Below are 27,836 nucleotides of genomic sequence, written 5' to 3'. Positions count from 1 at the left end.
TTTGTATGCCAGTGCTTAGCAGAGAAACAGAGAATCAAGATTATCTTTCTATTTCAGGAAGCAAAATCCAAGACAATGAGGAGCTGGTGGGGCCATGTGGAGTGTCACCAGAAGCACTTGGTGTAGAGGAAGTGACTCACAGAGCCCAAGACGGATCAGGAAGGCAGGAGGGAAGCCCAGCACCAGTACCCATGACAATATCTGTTGTTTGTCAGGAATACGACCACCATGGAATCCTAGTGCAACAGGAGCAACACAAAGGGAAGAGAAGGGATAAACTTACTTTGCACCAAGAAAAAACCAGTTGTAAATCCAACATTAATAACCACAGCAAAATCCACATAGGAAAGAAATCATTTGAATGCCCTGAGAGGACAAAGAGCTTCAGTACAGGCACACATCTTACGTCCCATGAGAAGATCCACACAAGGGAGGAAGCAGAGCATCAACACAGATCCAAAAAGCAAAAGGGAAACCAGTCCAAGAAACAAAGAAATAAATCTGATGCTTGTCAGGGTGGTGATTTAAGAGTCATCGCAGCCGATCCGAAAAATAAAACTAAGAGGAAGGAAAAATGTCCTCCATTTGCTACAAGCATACGTGGTAAATCAACACTTAGAACACATCAGAGAACCCACACAGGGGAAAAACCATATCAATGCTTGGAGTGCGGAAAGGGATTCACTGAGAGTGGAAAACTTACTGTCCATCAAAGAACTCACACAGGGGAGAAACCATATAAGTGCCAGAAGTGTGGAAAGAGCTTCAGTAGGTGCTATAGCCTGATTGTGCATCAAAGAAGCCACACAGGGGTGAAGCCATATAAATGTATTGAGTGTGGAAAGAGCTTCACTGATAGTGGACAACTTACTGTCCACCAAAGAACCCACACAGGCGAGAAACCATATAAATGCCTGAAGTGTGGAAAGAGCTTCAGGAAAAGCTCACATCTGAGTGATCATAACAGAACTCACACAGGGGAGAAACTGTATACTTGTTTGATGTGTGGAAGGAGCTTCAGTAAGAGCACACACCTCAAAGTGCATGAAAGAACCCACACAGGGGAGAAGCCATATAAATGCCTGGAGTGTGGGAAGAGCTTCAGTGAGAGCTCACACCTGACTATGCACCAAAGAACCCACACAGGAGAGAAGCCATATAAATGCCTGGAGTGTGGGAAGAGCTTTACTGAAAGTGCAAGACTGACAGTGCATCAAAGATCCCACACAGGGGAGAAGCCATATAAATGTCTTGAGTGTGGAAAGAGCTTCACTGACAGTGGGCAGCTTACTGTGCATCAAAGATCCCACACAGGGAAGAAGCCATATAAATGTTTGACTTGTGGAAAGAGCTTCAGTGTGAGCTCAAGCTTAGTTTTGCATCAAAGATCCCACACTGGGGAGAAGCCCTATAAATGCTTGGAGTGTGGAAAGAGCTTCAGTGTGAGCTCAAGCCTGACAGTGCATCAGAGATCACACACAGGGGAGAAACCCTATCAATGCTTGGAGTGTGGAAAAAGCTTTGCTATGAGCCTATCCCTCACTTTCCATCAAAGAAGCCACACAGGGATAAAACCATATCAATGCTTGGAGTGTGGAAAATATTTCAGTCAGTCTGGACACCTCACTATACATCGAAGAACCCACACCGGGGAGAAACCATATAAATGCTTGGAGTGTGGAAAGAGCTTTAGTATTAGCGCAAGCCTGACTGTCCATCAAAGAATCCACACAGGGGAAAGACCATATAAATGCTTGGAGTGTGGAAAGAGCTTCATTGATAGTGGGAAACTTAGTGCCCATCAAAGAGCTCATACTGGGATGAAGCCATATAAATGCTTGGAGTGTGGAAGGAGCTTCAATTTTAGCTCAAGTCTGACTGTACATGAAAGAAGCCACTCAGAGGAGAAACCATACAAATGTTTGGAGTGTGGAAAAAGCTTCAGCAGGAGAGATAGCCTGACTTTTCATCGAAGAACCCACACAGGGGAGAAACCATATCAATGCTTGGAGTGTGGAAAGAGCTTCTGTCAGCCCTCTAATCTGAGGGTTCATCAAAGAAGGCATGCAGGGGAGAAACCCTATAAATGCACGGAGTGTGGAAAGAGCTTCCCTGAGAGTGGATCACTTACTATGCATCGGAGAATCCACACAGGAGAGAAACCATATAAATGCTTGGAGTGTGGGAAGAGCTTCAGTGTGAGCTCAGCCCTGACTGTGCATCAAAGAACCCACACAGGGGAAAAACCATATAAATGCTTGGAGTGTGGGAACAGCTTCAGAAGTAGCTCAGCCCTAACTGTGCATCGAAGAACCCACACAGGGGAGAAACCATATCAATGCTTGAAGTGTGGAAAAAGGTTCAGTGACAGCTCACACCTGACCGCGCATAAAAGAAGCCACACGGGGCAGAAACCATATAAATGCTTGGAGTGTGGGAAGAGCTTCAGAAGCAGCTCGGCCCTGACCGTGCATCAAAAAAAACCACACAGGGGACATACCATATAAATGTTTGGAATGTGGAAAAAGCTTCAGTGTTATTTCACATCTGAGAGGACATCAAAGAACCCACTGCCTCTCTGCAGCTGGTGGGAAAGGAGGCAATTTAGTTGGAGAAAGGAATTTGTTATCTGTTCTTAAGTGGCCAGGAAGAGCAGGTAGCCAATCACAGAGTAGAGTGCATCTTTTTGGAGAGAATGTACTTAGCAAGGAAGATTCTCTTCAGCTGTGTAATTTTAGTTGGGAGGGGTAAGAGCAAAGACCATTAGTAGCCAGTCTGTTTAGAAGTTTCGGACCATCTTGCAACCCGATTGGCTAGTGCAGGTGTAATTATCATAAAAAGAGATCCTCAAGGGGGCCTAAGTGTTTCTGCCGGGCAGTGAGTGGTCCTGCCTGCTGCTCGTGTCTTCAGCCCTTTGTCCATCTTGGGTGCCTGTCTCAACAAGTAGCCTAAGAGCCATTTGTCTCCAGTGGTCAGCAGACCCAGGTGAGAGATAGGTATATCTCTCAGTATTTTCAGAAAGCTAGCTTTGTTATTTTAGATGTGATGTGATTCTGGAAGTCTGCATCTCTTGCAGTTGATTTATGTGTGTGTAATCTTAACTTGTAAGGACGTGGTGGCTCAGTGGGTTAAACCGCTGAGTCGACAAGCCTGCTGACTGCAAGGTTGGCAGTTTGAAACGGGGTGAGCTCCCGTTGCTTGTCCCAGCTCCTGCCAACCTAGCAGCTCGAGAGCATGTAGAAATGCGAGTTGGTAAATAGGTGCCACCTCGGTGGGAAGGTAACTGTGTTCTTTTTAACCTTAACTTTCTTTAATAAACCAAAATTATTATTATTATTATTATTATTATTATTATTATTATTATTATTATTATTATTATTATTATTATTATTATTAACAGTATTTATATACCGCTTTTCAACATAAAGTTCACAAAGTGGTTTACAGAGAAAATCCAATAGCAAATGGCTCCCTGTCCCACAAGGGCTCACAATCTAAAAAGATGCAAAAGCACACCACTAGACAGCCACTAGAACAGACACTGCTGGGGTGAGGAGGGCCTAGGTGTCTTGAGTGCTGGGAACAGGAGGCGGTTATCCAGCCTAACTGCTTGGTTGAACTGCCAGAGTAACATTGGTCCAGAGCCTGGTCGCAGTCCCTGAGACGAAGTCCAGGACGTGCAGGGGCTGGCATAAACCTATAGGGCCTTAGGGCGCAATCTTAATCCCATGTGTCTGTGCTTTCCAGCACTGGCATAGTCGTGCCAATGGGATGTGTACTGCATCCTGCAGTTGGGTGTCACTCACAGAGGCCTCCTCAAAGTAAGGGAATTACCCTTACCTGTTCCCTTACCTCAGAACTGCATTGCCCTTAAGTCAGGGCTGGAAAGCACTGACTTAAGGGGTTAGAATTGCGCCCTAGTGCTGAGGCACTGGTGTAATCAGGGTGGTGGCAAACCTGCCAAGATTCAGTACTCTATAATTTGGTTTAATTAGCTAAGAACTGAGCCTCACTGTCTCAAGATACATTGTGCCCTCTTGAGATTGCAAGAGATTGCGCAACCCTGACTGTGCCTTTGCGCTGGCCCAGGAGGGTCACAAACATGCTGTGAAGGGACACACAGTGGCCTGTGGAGGCTGCATCCAGTCTCCATGCTGACTTGGGGAGGGAGGGTTGTGTTGGCTGAGCTTGGCTGATGCAGGGATCTGGGGTGGGCAGGGAGGAGGCGGGAGGGAGGCGTTCCAGGGCGGGGGAAGGGTGATCCTGTGGGCGGGTGGTGGGGAGCCAGAGGCAGGGCTGGAACCCAGCTGTTATGCCAGATCCCAACCCCATTCCCTGAGCAGTACGGAGTGGCTGCAAGTCGCTCTGCTCTCCTTGGACTTGTGACACCTCTGGAGGTGGCACAAGTCCAAGGGATCCATTGGGGCTGTGATGGGTTACCCGGGGTAAGTGGAAGAGTTTCCCCTTGCCTCCGGTTGAGCCACTTCAGGCCCCAGTCTTGCACTGGATATAGTGCAGGCTTCCTGGCCTGCCTGTTCCAGCGCAAGATAGGATTGCTTGACATTTAAGCTGAGAGCTCTTAAGTGCCTGATCTGCCTAAGAACCTAAACTGGGCAGGGAGGAGAACCCTGGACTGCTAAGAGTTGGGATAGCAGAGTTGGGGGCAGTAAAACAAAGTGAGGTTCCGGTGCCAGAGGTGAGGGCCCGATTCTTACTTTCCCGCAGCTGTCCAGAGAAAGTAATTGGCAGAAGATTTTGCATGAAGAAAAGGAAGTGGTGCTTCACGCCGTGCATGCTTAGCCGGTGAAATTCATTGCTACAAGAAGTGGGGATGGCCACTAGCTGGGATGGCTTTAAAAGAGGTATCGTCCACGGAGTCTGCCAAGCTGTGGTACTGCAGATGGAAGTGACAGCAAATGGGGGGGGGGAGGCTGATGACATGTGGCAGTGATGTCAGTGCTGTGCCTCACAGTGTTGAACATTGAACATGTTAGAGCAGTTTAGTCAGATGTTGCGTTTTTCTGTACTATGTTGGAAATTTTCTTCTTTGTACTCACCTTTCTGAGCGTAAGCTCCTTAGTTTTGAACCATGAAGTTTATTCCTTTTACTTACATTGGCTTCCTTCAGTCTCGAGAGACTATGGTATTGCACTCTGAAAAGTGGTTCTGGAACAGCGTCTAGTGTGGCTGAAAAGGCCAATTCGGGAGTGACAATCCCTTCCACACTGGAAGCAAGTGCAGTCTGTTCCTGGTGTGTCTCCCTGGCTACGGGCCTTCCTTCTTTGCCTCTTAGCCTCAGACTGTTGGCCAGGTGTCTCTTCAAACTGGGAGAGGCCATGCTGCATGGCCTGCCTCTAAGCGGGCCGCTCAGAAGCCAGGGTTTCCCACCTGTTGAGGTCAATTTCTAAGGCTGTTGCAGATATCCTCTTGCAGATATCCTGCAGGTTAAATTTTGCTACGTTCAAACTGAAAAGAAGGGGGGAGGGTAGTTGTAGCTTCATGTGGATTCCATGTTTGTACATTCCATGCTTGGGATCATTAGGAAAGGCACTGAGAATAAGGCAGCCAATATTGTAATTCAGTTGTCCAAATCTATGGTAAGGCCACACCTGGAGTATTGTGTCCAGTTCTGGTCACCACATCTCAAAAGGGACATAGTGGAAATGGAAAAGGTGCAGAAGAGAGCAACCAAAATGATTACTGGACTGGGGCACCTTCCCTATGAGGAAAGGCTACAGCGTTTGGGCCTCTTCGGTCTAGAAAAGAGGCGCGTGAGAGGGGACCTGATTGAGACATACAAAATCCAGCAGGGGATGGACAGAGTGGATAGAGAGATGCCTCTTTTCCCTCCACCAGAACCAGGGGACATCCACAAAAGTGGGTCACATGTAGTTGTTTCCAGTGACACCCCACATGGCTCCCTCTGGTCTTCACTGTCTTCTCTGTAGCTTGCTGCAACGAGAGGGAAACATGTTTAGCAGCACAATAGAGAAACGGGACCTCTAACACACACATCTAGGTGTATATACTCAGAAGTAAACCCCAGTGGGTTCAGTGGCACTGAATTCTGTCCTTTCTATACCGGGGCTTGTCGATGAACGTGTTTGTTTCTTTAAAAATCGCAATAAATACTGAATGAGCTTGAGCACTAACAAACAAATAAACCTGGAGGGACAGTTCCACATAAGCTGGAGATCAGCCAGGGCATGTCTGCAAAGCCCTCTTTCGATGGTGCTGGTGTCAGGACACGCTCAGCCAAACCTCGATTTGGATAAAGCAGTTACTGCACCCACCTGAAAGGAGAAACAGGCAGGAGGCAGCCTAGGACAGAAGAGAAGATCTGGGAGGAGAAAGATTGAAACTATCTTTCCAAAATAGTAGGGTCCAAAATTTGAATGGAATATTCCACTACAACAGTGGTTCCCAAACATTCTAGCACCAGGACACACTTTTTAAAACGACACGCTATAGCTTTATGAGACAAAAGAAATATTTCACTTTACCATCCGCTCATGCTTCTGTCTTTATTCTTTCTCCTATTGCTGGGGGAGGGGACGACCACCTCCTGGAGCACTGTTGAGTTCCACAGTCATCATAAGAACATAAGAACAGCCCCACTGGATCAGGCCATAGGCCCATCTAGTCCACCTTCCTGTGTCTCACACCACCCCCACAGAAGAGTCCTGCATCCTGGTGCCCTCCCTTGCATTGGCATTCTGACATAGCCCATTTTTAGAATCAGGAGGTTGCACATATACATCATGGCTTGTAACCCATAATGGGTTTTTCCTCCAGAAACTTGTCCAATCCCCTTTTAAAGGCATCCAGGCCAGATGCCGTCACCACATCCTGCGGCAAGCAGTTCCACAGACCGACAACACGCTGAGTAAAGAAATATTTTCTTTTGTCTTCTTCATAAGGAAGGTGCCCCAGCCCAGGAATCATCTTAGTTGCTCTCTTTTGCACCTTTTCCATTTCCACTATGTCCTTTTGGAGATGTGTTGACCAATACTCCAGTTGTGGCCTTACCATCAATTTGTACAATGGCATTATAATATGAGCTGTTTTGTTCTCAATACCTTTTCTAATTCTCTTGGCTGCACAACTGCTAAACGCACCAGGAGTTTTAACCCCCCCCCCCCTTTGGATCTGGTTCCATTGAGTGCATCAGAATACACCAGATTTTCCTAAAGCAGCAGAGCAGCTGAAGAGTCTTCCAGCACAGGGACAAGCCAAAAGGAACTACACAGGAACTACAACTCCCAGGATGCTCTGTATCTTGGAAAGGAGGAGGGGAAGGACTTCAAGTACCAGCATGCACTGGGCTCACTGGAATGATTCTGAAGATCCCCGGCAAAGACTTTCCAGTCTCTTGGAATGAGGGACAGCTTACGTTGGGGGGAATGGGGGGGGAGGGACGAGAAGGGGATGCCCAGCTGGAGGAGATGCACCTCCTGCCCCAACTGGGAGTTGGGAGGTCCAGACTTTGATGACCTGCAAGGAGACCTTCCTCTTCCCAGAGGAGGAAAAGGGGGTGGGAACCCACTTCCTGCTCTGCCCCTTCCTTTGCCTCCTCTGCTCAAGTGTCTGAGTCAGCAGCTCCCCCTCCCATGCTGCAAAGGGGGAGGGGGTCCCAGGACTGCAGTGGCAGGAAGGAATCAAGAGGGGTGGGAGAGGAGCCCCCAGGGGGCAGAGGGAGCCAAGCCAAGCCAGAGAGTTCCACAGACTAATTACACTTTGGGTAAAGAAAGATATTCTTTTGCTTATTCTAACTCTCCCAACACTCAATTTTAGTGGATGTCCCCTGGTTCTGGTGTTGTGTGAAAGGGAAAAGAGCATAGCTAGATAGAGACAGCCAGGCTCAAAAACATCCAGGGAAGAGACGGGAGGGAGTTGGGGATCTAAACAGTGGCATCCTCCATTTGCAGGAGAGCGAATGGGGGTCCCAGGCTGAAGTGGGTGGAAGAGGGAAGGGAGTAGATGAGCCCACAGGTGGGCAGAGAGGGCCAGGCTGAAAGACAGTCAATGAAGGGATGGGGGCAAACAGCGACACACACACACACACCCAATTTGCAGGGGGGCCGAATGGGGGTCCCAGGCTGAAGTGGGTAATAAAGAAGAGGGAGGGTGACAGGAGCCCCCAGATGGTTAGGGGGTTGAAGCAGCTAGGCTCAAAGACAACCAATGAAGGGACAGGGGAGCTGGGAAGACAAACAATGGGAAGACAGTAACCCCCTCATTTGCATGGGGGCAAAGGGGGGGGGTCCCAGGCTGAAATGGGTGGAGAAGAAGAGGGAGGGGGAAGAGGAGCCCCCAGGTGGTTCTAGAGGGCCAGGCTCAAAGACAGCCAGGGGAGGGGGAGGGGAAGAGAGACAGTGGCAACCCTCCCCCTATTTGCATGCCAAGCTTTGGGTCTGCTTTGGGGTAGCTGCTCCTCCTGCGTGGGATCTACGGATATGGGGCTCACCCATACTTTTACTATGGAGCTTGTAGGCCTCCTGGGGGATTGTAGGCCTCCTGGGGGATAGTAGGCCTCCTGGGAGACGAACAGGCCTTGCTGAGGGAGAGTCAGCATGGCTTCTGTAAGGGTAAGTCTTGCCTCACAAACCTTATAGAATTCTTTGAAAAGGTCAACAGGCATGTGGATGCGGGAGAACCCGTGGACATTATATATCTGGACTTTCAGAAGGCGTTTGACACGGTCCCTCACCAAAGGCTACTGAAAAAACTCCACAGTCAGGGAATTAGAGGACAGGTCCTCTCGTGGATTGAGAACTGGTTGGAGGCCAGGAAGCAGAGAGTGGGTGTCAATGGGCAATTTTCACAGTGGAGAGAGGTGAAAAGTGGTGTGCCCCAAGGATCTGTCCTGGGACCGGTGCTTTTCAACCTCTTCATAAATGACCTGGAGACAGGGTTGAGCAGTGAAGTGGCTAAGTTTGCAGACGACACCAAACTTTTCCGAGTGGTAAAGACCAGAAGTGATTGTGAGGAGCTCCAGAAGGATCTCTCCAGACTGGCAGAATGGGCAGCAAAATGGCAGATGCGCTTCAATGTCAGTAAGTGTAAAGTCATGCACATTGGGGCAAAAAATCAAAACTTTAGATATAGGCTGATGGGTTCTGAACTGTCTGTGACAGATCAGGAGAGAGATCTTGGGGTGGTGGTGGACAGGTCGATGAAAGTGTCGACCCAATGTGCGGTGGCAGTGAAGAAGGCCAATTCTATGCTTGGGATCATTAGGAAGGGTATTGAGAACAAAACGGTTAGTATTATAATGCCGTTGTACAAATCGATGGTAAGGCCACACCTGGAGTATTGTGTCCAGTTCTGGTCGCCGCATCTCAAAAAAGACATAGTGGAAATGGAAAAGGTGCAAAAGAGAGCGACTAAGATGATTACGGGGCTGGGGCACCTTCCTTATGAGGAAAGGCTACGGCGTTTGGGCCTCTTCAGCCTAGAAAAGAGACGCTTGAGGGGGGACATGATTGAGACATACAAAATTATGCAGGGGATGGACAGAGTGGATAGGGAGATGCTCTTTACAATCTCACATAATACCAGAACCAGGGGACATCCACTCAAATTGAGTGTTGGGCGGGTTAGGACAGACAAAAGAAAATATTTCTTTACTCAGCGCGTGGTCGGTCTGTGGAACTCCTTGCCACAGGATGTGGTGCTGGCGTCTAGCCTAGACGCCTTTAAAAGGGGATTGGACGAGTTTCTGGAGGAAAAATCCATTATGGGGTACAAGCCATGATGTGTATGCGCAACCTCCTGATTTTAGGAATGGGTTAAGTCAGAATGCCAGATGTAGGGGAGAGCACCAGGATGAGGTCTCTTGTTATCTGGTGTGCTCCCTGGGGCATTTGGTGGGCCGCTGTGAGATACAGGAAGCTGGACTAGATGGGCCTATGGCCTGATCCAGTGGGGCTGTTCTTATGTTCTTATGTTCTTATTTGCTTTGCCCTGGGAAAGGCAGGGTGTACATTTTTCAAATCAATAAAGAACAATGGCAAGAAATGGAGGTTGCAACCTGATATTCTGCCCCCCCCATATGAAGGTGGTGCTGAGCCTCCCCACTGTTTTCCCACTCTAGACAGCTTCTGTCCTACTGACTCATTCTGGCCTTCCTGCGCCAGGGGTGGGTCCAGAGTTTGTGTCTGGGGGCAGGGCCATGATAACTACCAACTCCAGAGCTCAGGGCAACCAGGCGGGTAGACCTGGGCTCCTGATTTCACTTGTGGCCTCCATGGCCAAGTTTCGCTGGGGGAGCGGCTCTCGCTCTCTTTCACTCCCGCTGCAGCCCTGATTACAAACTCCCTGCCAGGGAGTCGCACAATGCTGGGGGGGGGAGTGAGGAAGGAGGAATGGGGTGGGGGGGGTGGAGCTGCCTGACCAGGGAATCTCCCTGCAGAAAAGCAGGAAACTGTCTGTGCGTGGCAGCTGGAAAAATTCAGCTACTGCATGACAGTTGGGGGGGCACACATCCATGGCCCCCCCGAGTCTGCCCCTGACCAGGATGCAACTTTCTTGTGCCCTGGTGGGGCCATCTGGTAGGCCACCGTGAGAGGCAGGAAGCTGGACTGGATGGGCCTTTGGCCCGATCCAGTTGGGCTGTCTTATGTTCTTACATTCCTGAACTCCAGCTAGGATGACCAGATGCAAACGAGGGCCAGGCTGTTGTAAAAGGGGGAATTCAGGCAGGTGCAGCTTTTCTCCTCCTGGCATGCAAAAAATTAAGAACATAAGAACAGCCCCACTGGATTAGGCCATAGGCCCTTCTTGTCCAGCTTCCTGTATCTCACAGCAGCTCCACCAAATGCCCCAGGGAGCACAACTGATAATAAGAGACCTGCATCCTGGTGCCCTCCTTTGCATTGGCATTCTGACATAGCCCATTTCTAAAATCAGGAGGTCGCACATACAAATCATGGCGTGTAATCCGTAATGGATTTTTCCTCCAGAAACCTGTACAATCCCCTTTTAAAGGCATCCAGGTCAGATACCGTCACCACATCCTGTGGCAAGGAGTTCCACAGACCAACCACACGCTGAGTAAAGAAATATTTTATTTTGTTTTCCTCGTAAGGAAGGTGCCCCAGCCAAGGAATCATCTTAGTTGCTCTCTTTTGCACCTTTTCCATTTCCACTATATTGTTTTTGAGATGCGCCGAACAGAACTGGATGCAGTACTCCAGGTGTGGCCTTACCATCGATTTGTACAAAGGCATTATAATATTAGCTGTTTTGTTCTCAATAGCTTTTCGAATTATCTTGGCTGCACAACTGCTAAATGCACCAGGAGTTTTAACCCCCCTTTGGATCTGGTTCCATTGAGTGCATCAGAATACACCAGATTTTCCCAAAGCAGCAGGGCAGCTGAAGATTCTTTCAGCACTGACAAGGCAAAAGGTAAAACTGCAACTCCCAGGATGCTCTGTATCTTGGAAAGGAGATGGGGAAGGACTTCAAGTACCAGCATGCACTGGGCTCACTGGAATGCTTCTGAAGAGCCCCTGCAAAGACTTTCCAGCCTTCTGGACTCAGGGACAGGACATCATGCTGGGGAAAGAGACCCTGGAAGAGCCACCTGCAGCCTGGGTAGGGGAGAGGAGATGATCAGCTTGCATTGGGGGAATGGGGGGGGGGAGGGAGGAGAAGGGGATGCACAGCTGGAGGAGATGCACCTCCTGCCCCACCTGGGAGTTGGGGGGTCCAGACTTTGACGACCTGCAAATAGAACTTCCTTTGCCTCAAGTGTCTGAGTCAGCAGCTCCCCCTCCCATGCTGCAAAGGGGGGGGGGGGTCCCAGGACTGCAGTGGTAGGAAGGAATCGAGGGGTGGGAGAGGACCCCAGGGGGCAGAGGCAGCCAAGCTCAAAGCCTAGCTGCTGAAGGGAAAGGGGGGGTTGAGAAGAGGAGCTGCGACAGTCCCCCCCCCCTATTTGCATCCTAAACTTTGGGTCTGCTCTGGGATGGCTTGATTTTCTGGTGGGGTTTTGGCAGGGATAGTGGAAAAGCCGGACTGGGGCTGTTGATTATTTTAACTATTGTATGTTTTTTCCTCTTGGTTTCAACAGATGCAGTTGGAATAAAAATTGTAGAAAGAGGTGGAATTTGAAGCTGAAGAGGATCCTTCCTCGCCTGATCCAAAAGAAGCATAGAAGTCACTAGAGAACTGATCACTTCCAGACAAGGAACAGAAGAGGACAAAGCAAATCCTGGTGATCTTTCAAGGTGTGTGTCTCAGCAGGGTGGGGGTGCTGGAGTCTCATTCCACTTAGGACCAAAGTGCCCAGACATCTCTGCTGCATTCAACCAGCTTACAGCCCCTGCAGCTGCAATGGGCACAATTAGGGCACCACACCTAACATCAGAACAGCCCCACTGGATCAGGCCAAAGATCCATCTAGTTCAGCATCCTATCACAGTCAGTGGCATAGCTAAGGGTGTGGAGGGGGTAGCAGTTGCACCAGGCATCCAGCTTGGGGGGGGGGGCAGCAAGCTGAGCTTGACACTATTGGCCAAAATTGTGGAAAAAAAATTGGTATGTAAGAATAATACCATCATGTTATATATCTTTGGAAAGGTAATTTAATGCAAAATGCAATGAGACTAACCTCATTGAAATATCTGTATTCTATCAAAAGTTATGGCCAATTAATCAGAAAATGAAAACACAACTGCACTATGGAACAAAAAGTGGATTTCTGAACTCAAAACAGACTTATGAGACTAAGGGCGCAATCCTAATGCCTTTCCAGCACTGGCATAGAGGTGCCAATGGGCCGTGTGCTGCATCCTGCAGTTAGGTGTCACTCACTGAGGCCTCCTCAAAGTAAGGGCATGTTTGTTCCCTTACCTCAGAGCTGCATTGCCCTTATGTCAGTTCTGGAAAGCACTGACATAAGGTGTGAGGATTGCACCCTAATTGTTCTAAGAGCCAATGAGATGTTATTACGATACAACATGGAACCAATAAGGTGTTAATCTGTGTCAGCTCTCATTTCCATGTATCTTAATATAATTACCCCTTCTAACTGGGTAGAGGCACTTTTTCAAGTGGTTCTCCTCTTATATTCAGCAGGGGAGAATAACTGTCCCTCTTCACCCCAGTACAGTGTTTCTAACTAATAAGGGGCACGCTTTTTATTTATTTACTTCATTCATTAAATGTGATTTTGTCGTAGGGGACTACAAAATCTTCTTTGACCTGGGGGAGCAGATAGGTGCCTTAGCTATTCCACTGGCTGGGGGTGGGGGGAGGCAGGAAAGCAAGTGGGTGGCAAGCTTCTGGGGAGAGGAGGCAGGCACTCTCCTTATTTTCATGTTTTAAAGCCTGGCTATGACATCACTTCCATTTGTGACATCACTTCTGGGGCATCACTTTTATGCAACAGTCTACACAATCATTAGCTATGCCACTGATCACAATGGTCCACCAGATGCCCCAAGGAGCACACAAGACAAGAGACCATCATCCTGGTGCCCTCCCTGGCATCTGGTGTTTTGAAATAGCCTAGTCCTAAAAGCAGGAGGTTGCACATACCCATCATGGCTTGTAACCCGTGATGAACTGTTTCTCCAGAAATTTGTCCAGTCCCCTTTTAAAGGCATCTATGCACATGCCATCACCACATCCTGTGGCAAAGAGTTCCACAGACTAACCACATGCTGGAGAAAGAAATATTTTTGTTTGTCTGTCCAAATACACAGCACTCGGTTTTACTGGATGTCCCCTGGTTCTGATGCTGTGCGAGAGGGAAGAGAACCTCCCTCTACCCACTCTATCCATCCCCTGCATAATTTTATATGTCTCGATCATGTCCCCCTCAGGTGCCTATTTTCTAGACCAGTGGTTTCCAACCTTTTGGAGCCCATGGACCACTGAGGGAAAAATTGGAATCGTCATGAACCACATACAACCCCACCCCACGCCCTGTACATTAAAAATACAACTAAATTTGGTAGTCCATGGGGGAGTACACAATGAAACACTGGAAGCGCAAACTGTGGTTACGAGCGGTCAGTTCTCCACACTGTCGCGGAAGCATCTCCTGAGCAAGCACTCGCCATGGCCCGCCAGAGAAGGCAAAGGACTCCCCACAGCCATAAGGGAGGTGCCCCAGCCCGGCAGTCATTTTGGTTGCTCTCTTCTGCACCTTTTCCATTTCCATTTCCACTATATCATTTTTGAAATGCAGCAACCAGAACTGGACACAATACTCCAGGTGTGATCTTACCATCTATTTGTACAACAGCATTACAATATTAGCCGTCTGATTCTCAATGCCTTTTCTAATGATCCCAAGCATGGAATTTGCCCTTTTCACTGCTGCTGCACATTGGGTTGATACACTGATAGAGTTGTCAACCAGCACCCAAGATCTCTCTCCTGATCTGTCACAATCAGCTCAGAACCTAGTGGCCTATATGTGAAGTTTTGATTTTTTGCCCCAATGTGCATGACTTTACACTTACTTACGTTGAAAAGCACCTGCCATTTTGCTTGTGGAGCTCCTCACAATCTCTTCTGGTCTTCAGCTCTCTGAAAAGTTTGGTGTCTTCCGCAGACTTGGCCACCTCACTGCTCACCCCTGTCTCCAGGTCACTTATGAACAGGTTGAAAAGCACGGGTCCCAGGACAGATCCTTGGGGCACTCCGCTTTTCACCTCTCTCCATTGTGAAAATTGTCCATTGACACCCACTCTCTGTTTCCTGGTTTTCAGCCAGTTCCCATGAGAAGAATCCATGAGAGGAATCCATGAGAGGACCTGCCCTCTTATTCCCTGACTGGAGTTTTCTCAGCAGCCTTTGGTGAGGGACCATGTTGAACGCCTTCTGAAAACCCAAATATGTAATATCCAATATGCAAAAAACTTCTCTGCTCTGCTTGATTTGCTCTGGTTGGAAAATGGGGAGAAATGCGGGAAAAGAATGATGGACAGAAAAGTAAGTCTCCCATCGCGTGTCTGTGGAGATCTGGTCGCAATACCTGCTGGGGCACTGCACTATAGATGTGATGGGCCAGAGCATCGCACTGTCTCGATCTTGGGACTAGCAGTTGCAAGGTGCTCCAGAACACAAAGTACCGGCTGTGCTGGAAAACGCAATACAAGTGCGCAGTAGTCGGCACACTGCTGCCTTAGAGCAATGAATACAAAAACGAGAAAGGCCTACATCCCTTGACAAGGTGATGCACTGCCTGGGGTCACTGAAAGACAAATGACCTGGAGACAGTGTTGACCAGTGAGGTGGCTACGTTTGCAGACGATACCAAACTTTTCCGAGTGGTGAAGACCAGAAGTGATTGTGAGGAGCTCCAGAAGGATCTCTCCAGATTGCCAGAATGGGCAGCAACATGGCAGATGCGTTTCAATGTAAGAAAGTGTAAAGTCATGCAAATTGGGGCAAAAAATCAAAACTTCACATATAGGCTGATGGGTTCTGAGCTGTCTGATACAGATCAGGAGAGAGATCTTGGGGTGGTGGTGGGCAAGTCGATGAAAGTGTTGACCCAGTGTGCTGCGGCAGTAACGAAGGCCAATTCCCAATGCTTGGGATCATTAGAAAAGGTATTGAGTACAAAACAGCTAATATTATAATGCTGTTGTACAAATCGATGGTAAGGCCACACCTGGAGTATTGTGTCCAGTTCTGGTCGCCGCATCTCAAAAAAGACATAGTGGAAATGGAAAAGGTGCAAAAGAGAGCAACTAAGATGATTACTGGGCTGGGGCGCCTTCCTTATGAGGAAAGGCTACAGCGGTTGGGCCTCTTCAGCCTAGAAAAGAGGCGCCTGAGGGGGGACATGATTGAGACATACAAAATTATGCATTGGAAGGATAGCGTAGATAGAGAGATGCTCTTTACACTCTCACATAACACCAGAACCAGGGGACATCCACTAAAATTGAGTGTTTGGAGGGTTAGGACAGAGAAAAGAAAATATTTCTTTACTCAGCTTGTGGTCCAGCTTCCTGTATCTCACAGCAGCCCTCCAAATGCCCCAGGGAGCACACCAGATAACAAGAGACCTCATCCTGGTGCCCTCCCTTGCATCTGGCATTCTGACATAGCCCATTTCTAAAATCAGGAGGTTGCACATACACATCATGGTTTGTGACCCATAATGGATTTTTACTCCAGAAACTTGTCCAGTCCCCTTTTAAAGGCATCCAGGCCACATGCCATCACCACATCCTGTGGCAAGGGGTTCCACTGACCAACCACACGCTAAGTGGTTGCTAATGCTTTGCTTTTTCAGCATAGTCTGAGTGTTGTAAAGTTCTATTTCACACATAAGGGAAGGGAAAACCTCCCCCAAGTTCCTTCACCTCAGAAACACCTAGCAGCCAATAGAGTAAACTGTGTCTTTAAGACTCCCTGTGCTGGTCTGCTGCCATCATGACAATCAAAATGATTCCACTTCAAATTGTTGCATGTTTCTTTTTTTTATTCTCTACAGCCATAATTAAAAATCAGAGGGTGCACCTCTTCCCTTAGAAGGGGGGGGGGAATTTCCTATGATGTCTCCAACTTATATCTTCTTAGCGGGAATGTACACACCTCCAAGCATACAACTCTTCAGATCCATATAATCAGCTAATTATTCAAACGTAATTCTCTTTGCTAGTCCCAAAGCATTCAGGATGTGGAGCTGTGACTGGATTAGTCTTGCAAGAAGGTGAAGTAAAGCACCCTTTTTGGATATAGAACTTGGGGATTAGCCTTACAAGAAGGTGAAGTAAGATGTTGTCGTTTTTTGATAGACAGAGCATTTAAAGACTCTTTGATTGGAGCTGATATTGGAACTGATATTGGTATTGATTTGTCTTAAAGCGGATTATTGATTTTTTTTATATCAAATTTGGGGATTAGCCTTGCAAGAAGGTGAAGTAAAGCACTCTTTTTGGAGATAAACTTTGAGATTTGCCTTACAAGAAGGTGAAGAAAGAAAAATTAGACTGGGGGTGAAACTTTTTAAATGTTAGACTAATGACTTTTTTCTTTTTTTTATTTTGTGTTTGTAATTGTGTGAAGTTATTGAATTGTGGTTATGATTGTTTTTTGAAGTGTTTTGTTTTGAGATATTTGAGATATTGAGAGTGTTATTTTTAGGGATTAGATGGATTAAAAGAGAAAAATAGCAAAAAGGAAAGAATGACATCAAAAAAGGAAGCTAGTAAAATTATGTCTAAGACATCACCATCGGTTGGATCCCAAATTGCTACATATGCAGCTATGGAACAAAGGAGAAAAAGTCAGACTTCACTATTTGACCTGATGAAAGATTTTAGAAATGAGATGAAAGAACAGAGAGGCAATCTCTCCAACCAAATGAAGCAGATAAATACTTATTTGACAAGTATGCAGGATCAGATTACAAAAAATAAGCAGGATGTCAAAAATCTAAAGAGAGATATGAAGAAAATTAATAATAGTATGGAAGAGATGGAAAAGAAAATGGATCAAAGGCAAAAGCAAAATGAAGAGTTAGAGACTTCTGTAATGAAACACGAGATGGAAAAAGCAGCATTTATTATTAGAATACAAAATTTTAAAGAAAAATCCCCAGAAGATATTAGAGGTCGAATGGAAGAATGGTTGTCAATGGAGCTGGAACTGGAGGAGGATCAGATTAAAGAGATAATAGATACCGTATACAAAGTCAATTCTAGATATGCAAGACTAAATAAAAAGCCAATATTGATAAAATTTACGAAAAGATCTGCAAGAGATAATATACTAAAAAGATTGGAAGAAAAACAAAGAATAGTGGAGGGTGAGCAAGTGAGAATTTTGAGAAAAGTGCCCTGGAAAGTTCGCCAAAAGAGAGCATCCTATAGAAACTTTGCTGCAATATTAGCCATATGTGAAAGAATATGTGAAATATCGTTGGCAAATTCCAGAAGGTCTCCTGTTTGTTTATGAAGAGAAAAGATTTAATATAATTTCAATGATGAAAGTTCAACAATTTTATCAAAATATGGAGAAAGCCTGGGAGAACAAAACAGGGAATCCTCAGAGAAAGAGAGCACTTCCTCTCAAGAAGAGGAAGAATCCTCGGAACAAATTCAAAACGAACAGAATGGAGGAAAGGAAAAAATGAAAGATAAGGAGCAAGATATAGAAGACAGCCAAGAACAAGAACAAGAGCAAGAAGAAGCAGAAGGGGCAGTAGGAGGAAGAAGGACAATACAAACAAGACAGAGAACAAGTAAATTAACAAGAAAGAGAATAAAAATTTCTAAATGAAAATGGCTGAACAACAAGTGAAATTTTTTTCTGTAAATATTAATGGAATGAATTCTCCTCAGAAGCGTAGAAGAATATTTCATCAATTATATCAAACCAAAGCAGATGTAATCTGTATACAAGAAACACACATTAGAAAAAAATGATGCTAGATTTCTTAATAATGGAAAAATGGAAACTTTATTTTTTGCCTCAGACCCACACCAGAAGAAAAGGGGGGTAGCTACATATGTTAACCGCAAATTGGAACCCGAATTGAAATGGCAATTGGAAGATGGGAGAATTTTGATTATAGAGATCCAAGTTGAAACAAGGAAAGCATTAATTGTCAATATTTATGCACCAAACACCCATCAAGATAAGTTTTATAGAAGACTATATGAGAAACTAATTACAGGAGAAGACAGGGATCTTTTTCTATGTGGAGATTTTAATGCGGTCTTTCAAGCTAAATGAGACAGAAAATTTAACAAAAGAGGAGGAACCCTACCCGGACCTTTTTTGGAAATGGCAGAAGAATTACAGATGATTGATACATGGAGAACACAATGGCCAGAGAAAAAACAGTTTACATATTATTCAAATACACATACTTCCTGATCCAGAATTGATATGTGTTGAGCTTCAATATCCGGTTTAGGTGGAACATTTCAGACGGAAATTTTACCTAATATATATGCAGATCATAATCCAATTTCATTAATAATAAATAAAAAATTAAGGAGAAATACTTGGAAGCTAAATACAACTCAGTTGAGTAATCAGGATTTTTTGAATCAAACAAAAACAGAAATGGAATTTTTTTAAGACCAATTTTCATCTAGAAACTAAAACACAAATGGTGTGGGATGCAAGTAAAGCATTTTTTTTGAGGATTAGCAATAAGAAATGCAATGAAACAAAGAATTGGACAAGAGAAGACAATGAAAGATCTTGTACAAAGATTAGAGAATGACGAAAAGGAATTACAGAAAGAATCTACAAATCAAAGAATCCAACAAAGAATTAAGAAGATACAACATGAAATCAAAATATTCCAAACCCAGGAAATGGAGAAGAAATTGAAAATGGCAAAACAGAATTTTTTTGAAAATGCAAATAAACCCAGAAGATGGTTAGCTTACAAGCTCAAAAAAGAAAGACAAAAAAATCATATTAAGACATTGAAAGATTTGACTGGAAAAGGGGAAACAGAATTAGAAATAAAAAAAACCATTATTGAACAATTTTATCAGTTATTATACGGGAGAAAAAATATAGAACACCAGAAACAAACAGTATATCTGAAAAAAAACAACAGCATGAAAGTTTTAGATGATCAAAAGAATTTATTGGAAAATACAATTACTATAAGTGAAATTACAGAAGCGATTAAAAGACAAAAACTTCAAAAAAATGCCAGGCCCTGATGGATTACCAGCTGAATATTATAAGAAATTTGAAGAAGTATTGTTGTTACCATTTTAAAAAGTGATTGATGACATATGGGAGACTGGAGAAATGCCAAATTCATGGAAGGAAGGAACAATTACTTTGATACAGGAATCAGTCACAGATGAAAAAGAAATTAAAAACTATAGACCCATTTGCTTTTAAACTCAGACTACAAAATTTTCGCTTCAATTTTAGCTACAAGATTTTAAAAAGTATTAAATCAAATAATCAAAGAAGATCAAACTGGTTTTTTACCAAAAAGACAATTGAAAAACAATGTGAGAATTATAATAAATATATTGGAATTTTTTGAAGCACATCCAGATAAGAAATTAGCTCTAGTGTTCTTAGATGCTGAGAAGGCTTTTGATAATTTACATTGGGACTTTATGATTAATTGTCTTCAAGAATTAGATTTTGGTCCAAAATTTATCAAGATGATACAAGGAATATATTCGGACCAAAAAGCAAGGCTAAGAGTAAATGGAGAATTGACAAGAGAGATTAACATTCAACAAGGAGTAAGACAAGGTTGTCCACTTTCACCATTGTTGTTTATCTTGACATTAGAAATACTGAATAATGTAATAAGAGAAGATGAAACCGCTCAAAATTAAAAGTGAAGAATATAAATTACAAGCGTTTGCGAATGATTTGGTATTTATTTTGGAAGAGCCGCTTAATTCCATGGAAGTTTTGACAGAAGACTTAAAACAATATGGAAAAGTAGCAGGCTTAAAAATAAATTACCAGAAGACCAAAATGATATTTAAAAATGTAAAAGACAATGAACTAGAACGATTAAAGGAATTTGGACTACAGATAACAAACAAAGTAAAATATCTAGGAATTATAATTACAAAAAAGACAAGTACATTAATGGAAGATAATTATATTAAATTAATGAAAGAAGTAAAAAAAGATTTGGAGAAATATAACAAGCTGCAATTATATTTAATGGGAAGAATAGCTTTATTGGAAATGAAAATATTGCCCAAATTAATGTTTTTATTCCAGACTATTCTGATTATTTTGAAGAGAACTTTTTTCGAAGAAATGAATAAAATTACTACAAAGTTTGTCTGGCAAGGCAAAAAACCGAGAATAAGATTGAAGTTACTTCAAGAGGATAAAAAAAGAGAAGGAATTGGACTACCAGACTGGGAATTATATTATCAAGCAGCAGCCTTAAACTGGATAAAAGATTGGGGACATATTAAACTCGAAAATTTTAACACTAGAGGCACATGATTTACAAATAGGCTGGCACGCGTTCCTGTTTTATGATAAAGTTAAACAGCACGAATATTTTAAACAACACATTTTAAGAAGATCTTTAATTTGGATATGGGATCAGATAAAATATAAGATATATTCTAAATTACCTAGATGGATAAAACCGCTTGAAATAGCAACCAATTCGTATTGGATTAAAAAAGATCAAAATAAAGCATATAGCGAGTTGCTGAATAATAAAGGAGACATCCTAAGTAAATACAAGTTAGAAGAGGAAGGAATAAAGCTGGAATGGTGGAATGAAATGCAAATAAGAATAAGATTACGAGAAGACCAAAAAAATAGGTCTAAATGAAGAAGATATAAGTTTTGATAAAATATTTTTGATTGATGAGGGGAAATATATATGAAAAATGTGCAGTTTTCTCCTGGAGATAAGAATGGAAGATGAGAAAGTTAAAGATGCAATGGTGCATTGGGCAAAATTTTTTGGTTATAATGGATGACTGGAATCAAATTTGGAATACAAACATTAAGATAACTAAAGCAGTGTCTTTTAAAGAGAATTTATATAAAATGTTTTATAGATGGTATTTAACGCCAGAGAAATTAGCAAAAATGTACTCTGGGTTATCAAATAAGTGTTGGAAATGTAATGAGGTAGAAGGAACTTTTTATCATATGTGGTGGACATGCGAAAAAGCAAAGAAATACTGGAAAATGATACATAAAGTGTTGCAAGAGATATTGCATTGTGTATTACCATTCAAACCAGAAATATTCCCCCAAATGTGACATCAGAAATTAAAGACCAATCTAAGAAACACCTTATTGTACACATTGTTACAGCGGCAAGAATATTGTTTGCGCAAAAATGGAAATCTGTAGATGTGCCAACTAAAGAAATTTGATAGACAAAATTTATGAAGTAGCAGAAATGGAAGTTCTAACAGAAAGAATGAAAGAGAGAGATTTAGATAGAGTAAGAAAATATTGGAAGTTTTTGTACAATTGGGTAGACAAATTTAGTTAGACAATATTGAGTGTTCCGCTAAAGTCAATTTTTTATATTGATAAATATGATAGCCTTTGTATTGATGATTATTGAGTTGTTGTTTTTTTTGTTTCACTGAATGATGTATGTTGGAATCTAGGGCCAAAACTCTTATGTGTAACCTGTGTTATACCTACCCTAAGTAAAACCTATTTCCTTTCCTGCATCTGTAATAAATAAATAAATAAAAATTGTCTCCTGGTGCTAGAATGTTTGGGAACCAGTGTTGTAGAGGAATATTCCACTCAACTCTTGGATCCCTTAGTTTCAGTCATTCTCCTCCCCAGTGCTTTTTTGTAAAAAAATAGGTGCAGGAACTCACAACTTTTTATTTATTTTTAAACCATTTTTTATTCGTGCGCGCGCCCGCACACACACACACACACACACACACACACACACACACACACACACACGTCCATCCCGTGTGAGCTCCCTGATAGCAAAAGCACTCCTGCCACAGCTGGAGTGAAACACCCCATTTTTTTAGGTGGGGAGGTGCTCCATTGGGCTATAGGAAACTCTCTCCATTGGGCTATAGGAAAGCCTATACAGTAGTTAAAGTGTTCAGAACAAATATATAAGGTCTTGAGCCCAGCTGGTGGCCATCAGTGCCTCAAGTGTTAGTTCCAAACACTTTGAGCCTAAGAGCTCTCGTGGCTCGGTGGCTAGACTGCAGATCTGTGGAGCCAGAGGCTTGGGGTTCAAATCCCTATGAGGAATAATTTTTTTTAGGTGGGAAGGTGCTCCATGGCTGCAAAATATAAAGGTTGGTTGCTAGTTGCCAAAAGGGGGGCCAGTTGAGGCTGCAAAACTCCTCAAAGTTCAGTCCCAGGCAGGCTTTTTTTTTAACTTTTTTTTTTTTTAAGTTCCAGTTAGGACTTAACCCACAGTTAAGCTCCTGGAGTGAGCCCCCTGCTGGAGGCTGTGGGTTAAGTCCTACCTGGGACTTAAAAAAAAAAAAAGTTAAAAAAAGAGCCTGCCTGGGACTGAACTTTGAGGAGTTTTGCAGCCTCAACTGGCCCCCCTTTTGGCAACTAGCAACCAACCTTTATATTTTGCAGCCATGGAGCACCTTCCCACCTTAAAAAAATATATATTATTCCTCACTGGGATTTGAACCCCTAGCCTCTGGCTCCAGAGACCTGCAGTTTAACCATTGAGCCACCAGAGCTCTTAGGCTCAAAGTGTTTGGAACTAATACTTAAGGCACTGATAGCCACCAGCTGGGCTGAAGACCTTATATATTAGTTCTGAACACTTTAACAATAGGCTTTCCTATAGCCCAATGGAGAGAGTGCTGGGCTGTGGAGCACAAGGTTGGAGGTTCAAATCCCTCCCTAGCCAGCAGTGCGGAGTGGAGTGGTGCAGGCAGGGGAAAAAGTTGGGGGCAAGGAGGAGGGGGAAAAGGGGCGGGGCGGTGCACGGCAGGGGGGGAAATGGTGGGGGCAGAGAGGAGGGGAAAAAAAAGGTGCCGGAACGTGCATTCCATTACAAAAAAAGCCCTGCTCCTCCCAGATCTTCTCTTCTGTCCTAGGTAACCTCCTGCCTGTTTCTCCTTTCAGGTAGGTGCAGTAACTGCGCGTGTCCTCACACCAGCAACGGCACCATCAAAAGAGGGTTTTGCACATGTGCCTTAGCTGATCTCCAGCTTATGTGGAACTGTCCCTCCAGGCTTATTTGTTTGTTAGTGCTCAAGCTCATTCAGTATTTATTGCCATTTTTAAAAACAAACACATTCATGGACAAGCCCCGGTGTAGAAAAGGAAAGAGGTCAGTGCCACTGAACCCACTGGGGTTTACTTCTGAGTATATACACCTAGATGTGTGTGTTAGAGGTCCCATTTCTCTATTGTGCTGCTAAACAAGTTTCCCTCTCCTTGCAGCAAGCTAGAGAGAAGACAGTGAAGACCAGAGGGAGCCATGTGGGGTGTCACTGGAAACAACTACATGTGACCTGCAGGAAGTGATTTTTAGAGACCAGGATGGACCAGTGAGGCAGGAGGGAAGTCCAGCTCCTTTCTGGAGTACTCATGGCCCAAATCTATTCAACTTTCCAGCACCGAGGTAAGGGAACAAACATCTTGAGGAGAGCTGTGCAACTGCCTCCTTACTACAGAATGCAGCATGGCTGGGCCAGCACTGGAAAATTGGAAAAGATTAGACCCTCACTGAGTTGTTTATCAGGGTTTTGACGGACATGAAATCCTGATCAAGCAGGAACATCTCAAAGGGAAGAGAAGAAAGAGGCTTCCATTGCACCAGGAGAGAATCAGTTGTACATCCACCATTACTAAACTCAGCAAAATTCACACAGAGAAGATACACAAAAGGGAGAAACCTGCACATCAAAAAGATCAAGGATGCAGAAGGGAAATGAGAAAGAGAATTGGAAAAATGAATCTGATACTCATCAAAATGAAGATTTCATTGTCATCCCAGTTAAACCACAAAATGGAATTGGAAAGAGGAAGGAGAAGTGCCCCCAATGTGCACAGATCCCAACAGCAGTAAATCAAAACTAATAAGACATCAAAGAACCACACGGGAGAAACCATATCAATGCTTGGAGTGTGGAAAGAGCTTCAGTCAGAGCTCAAACCTGACTGTGCATAAAATAACCCACACAGGGGAGAAACCATATCAATGCTTGGAGTGTGGAAAGAGCTTCAGGATGAACTCAAGCCTGACTGTGAATCAAAGGACCCACACAGGGGAGAAACCATATAAATGCTTGGAGTGTGGAAAGAGCTTCAATACGAGCTCATACCTGACTTTGCATCAAAGGACCCACATAGGGGAGAAACCATATCAATGCTTGGAGTGTGGAAAGAGCTTCAGTCAGAATTCACTGCTGACTAAGCATGAAAGGATGCACAGAGGGGAGAAACCCTATCAATGCTTGAAGTGTGGAAAGAGCTTTAGTGGGAGCTCAACCCTGACTGTGCATGAAAGAACCCACTCAGGGGAGAAACCATATCAATGCTTGGAGTGTGGAAAGAGCTTCAGTCAAAGCTCACACCTCACTTTGCATCAAAGGACCCACACAGGGGAGAAACCATATCAATGCTTGGAGTGTGGAAAGAGCTTCAGTGTGAGCTCACACCTGACTTTGCATCAAAGGACCCACACAGGGGAGAAACCATATCAATGCTTGGAGTGTGGAAAGAGCTTCACTGAGAGTGGAAAACTTACTGTGCATCAAAGAACCCACACAGGGGAGAAGCCATATCAATGCGTGGAGTGTGGAAAGAGCTTCAGTACGAGCTCATACCTGACTTTGCATCAAAGAACCCACACAGGGGAGAAACCATATCAATGCTTGGAGTGTGGAAAGAGCTTCACTGAAAGTGGAAAACTTACTGTGCATCAAAGAACCCACACAGGGGAGAAACCGTATCAATGCTTGGAGTGTGGAAAGAGCTTCAGGCAGAGCTCACAGCTGACTTCGCATAAAAGAACCCACACAGGGGAGAAACCGTATCAATGCTTGAAGTGTGGAAAGAGCTTCAGTGAGAGCTCACACCTGACTTTGCATCAAAGGTTATACAGAGGGGAGAAACCCTATCAATGCTTGGAGTGTGGAAAGAGCTTCAGTGACAGCTCACAGCTGACTAAGCATCAAAGGATCCACAGTGGGGAGAAACCGTATCAGTGCTTGGAGTGTGGAAAGAACTTCAGTCAGAGCTCACACCTGACTTTGCATCAAAGAACCCACACAGGAGAGAAACCATATCAATGCTTGGAGTGTGGAAAGAGCTTCAGTCAGAGCTCACACCTGACTTTGCATCAAAGGACCCACACAGGGGAGAAACCATATCAATGCTTGGAGTGTGGAAAGAGCTTCAGTGAGAGCTCACAGCTGACTAAGCATCAAAGGATCCACAGAGGGGAGAAACCATATCAATGTCTGGAGTGTGGAAAGAGCTTCAGTACGAGCTCACACCTGACTTTGCATCAAAGAACCCACACAGGGGAGAAACCATATCAATGCTTGGAGTGTGGAAAGAGCTTCAGTACGAGCTCACAGCTGACACTGCATCAAAGAACTCACACAGGGGAGAAACCATATCAATGCTTGGAGTGTGGAAAGAGCTTTAGTGGGAGCTCACAGTTGACTTTGCATCAAAGAACCCACACAGGGGAGAAACCATATCAATGCTTGAAGTGTGGAAAGAGCTTTAGTGGGAGCTCACAGTTGACTTTGCATCAAAGAACCCACACAGGGGAGAAACCATATCAATGCTTGGAGTGTGGAAAGAGCTTCAGTCAAAGCTCACACCTCACTTTGCATCAAAGGACCCACACAGGGGAGAAACCATATCAATGCTTGGAGTGTGGAAAGAGCTTCAGTGTGAGCTCACATCTGACTTTGCATCAAAGGACCCACACAGGGGAGAAACCATATCAATGCTTGGAGTGTGGAAAGAGCTTCACTGAAAGTGGAAAACTTACTGTGCATCAAAGGACCCACACAGGGGAGAAACCATATCAATGCTTGGAGTGTGGAAAGAGCTTCACTGAAAGTGGAAAACTTACTGTGCATCAAAGAACCCACACAGGGGAGAAACCGTATCAATGCTTGGAGTGTGGAAAGAGCTTCAGTCAGAGCTCACAGCTGTCTTTGCATGAAAGGATCCACAGAGGGGAAAAACCATATCAATGCTTGGAGTGTGGAAAGAACTTCCCTGAGAGTGGATCACTTACTATCCATTGGAGAATCCACACAGGAGAGAAACCATATTAATGCTTGGAGTGTGGGAAGAGCTTCAATCTGAACTCAGCCCTGACTGTGCATCAAAGGACCCACATGGGGCAGAAACCATATAAATGCTTGGAGTGTGGAAAGAGCTTCAGAAGCAGCTCGGCCCTGACTGTGCATCGAAAAAAACCACACAGGGGACATACCATATAAATGTTTGGAATGTGGAAAAAGCTTCAGTGTTATTTCACATCTGAGAGGACAGCAAAGAACCCACTGCCTCTCTGTAGCTGGTGGGAAAGGAGGCAATTAATTGGAGAAAGGAATTTGTTATCTGTTCTTCAGTGGCCAGGAAGAGCAGGTAGCCAATCACAGAGTAGAGTGCATCTTTTTGGAGAGAATGTACTTAGCAAGGAAGATTCTCTTCAGCTGCGTAATTTTAGTTGGGAGGGGTAAGAGCAGAGACCATTAGTAGCCAGTCTGTTTAGAAGTTTCGGACCATCTTGCAACCCGATTGGCTAGTGCAGGTGTAATTATCATAAAAAGAGATCCTCAAGGGGGCCTAAGTGTTTCTGCTGGGCAGTGAGTGGCCCTGCCTGCTGCTCATGTCTTCAGCCCTTTGTCTATCTTGGGTGCCAGTCTCAACAAGTAGCCTAAGAGCCATTTGTCTCCAGTGGTCAGCAGACCCAGGTGAGAGATAGGTATATCTCTCACTAAGTATTTTCAGAAAGCTAGCTTTGTTATTTTAGACTGATGTGATTCTGGAAGTCTGCATCTCTTGCAGTTGATTTATGTGTGTGTAATCTTAACTTGTAAGGACGTGGTGGCTCAGTGGGTTAAACTGGTGAGTCGACAAGCCTGCTGACTGCAAGGTTGGCAGTTTGAAACGGGGTGAGCTCCCGTTGCTTGTCCCAGCTCCTGCCAACCTAGCAGCTCGAGAGCATGTAGAAATGCGAGTAGGTAAATAGGTGCCACCTCGGTGGGAAGGTAACTGTGTTCTTTTTAACCTTAACTTTCTTTAATAAACCAAAATTATTATTATTATTATTATTATTATTATTATTATTATTATTATTATTATTATTATTATTTATATACCACTTTTCAACAGAAAGTTCACAAAGTGGTTTACAGAGAAAATCCAATAGCAAA

At 44.4% G+C, this 27,836-nt stretch overlaps 1 protein-coding gene and 1 pseudogene across 1 annotated transcript in view; both read left to right on the top strand.

Annotated features, from left to right (window-relative positions):
• Window positions 1–27,836, top strand: part of LOC136640460 (zinc finger protein 420-like) — a 123,410-nt gene that overhangs the window by 74,329 nt on the left and 21,245 nt on the right. The window lies entirely within an intron of this gene.
• On the top strand, window positions 74–27,728 carry LOC136640511 (zinc finger protein 721-like; annotated as a pseudogene).

Source organism: Tiliqua scincoides, chromosome 2, assembly GCF_035046505.1.
Source record: "Tiliqua scincoides isolate rTilSci1 chromosome 2, rTilSci1.hap2, whole genome shotgun sequence".
NCBI classification, from domain to species: Eukaryota; Metazoa; Chordata; class Lepidosauria; order Squamata; family Scincidae; genus Tiliqua; species Tiliqua scincoides.
Note: the sequence above shows the minus strand (reverse complement) of the source record. Positions and strands in the feature narration are given on the sequence as shown.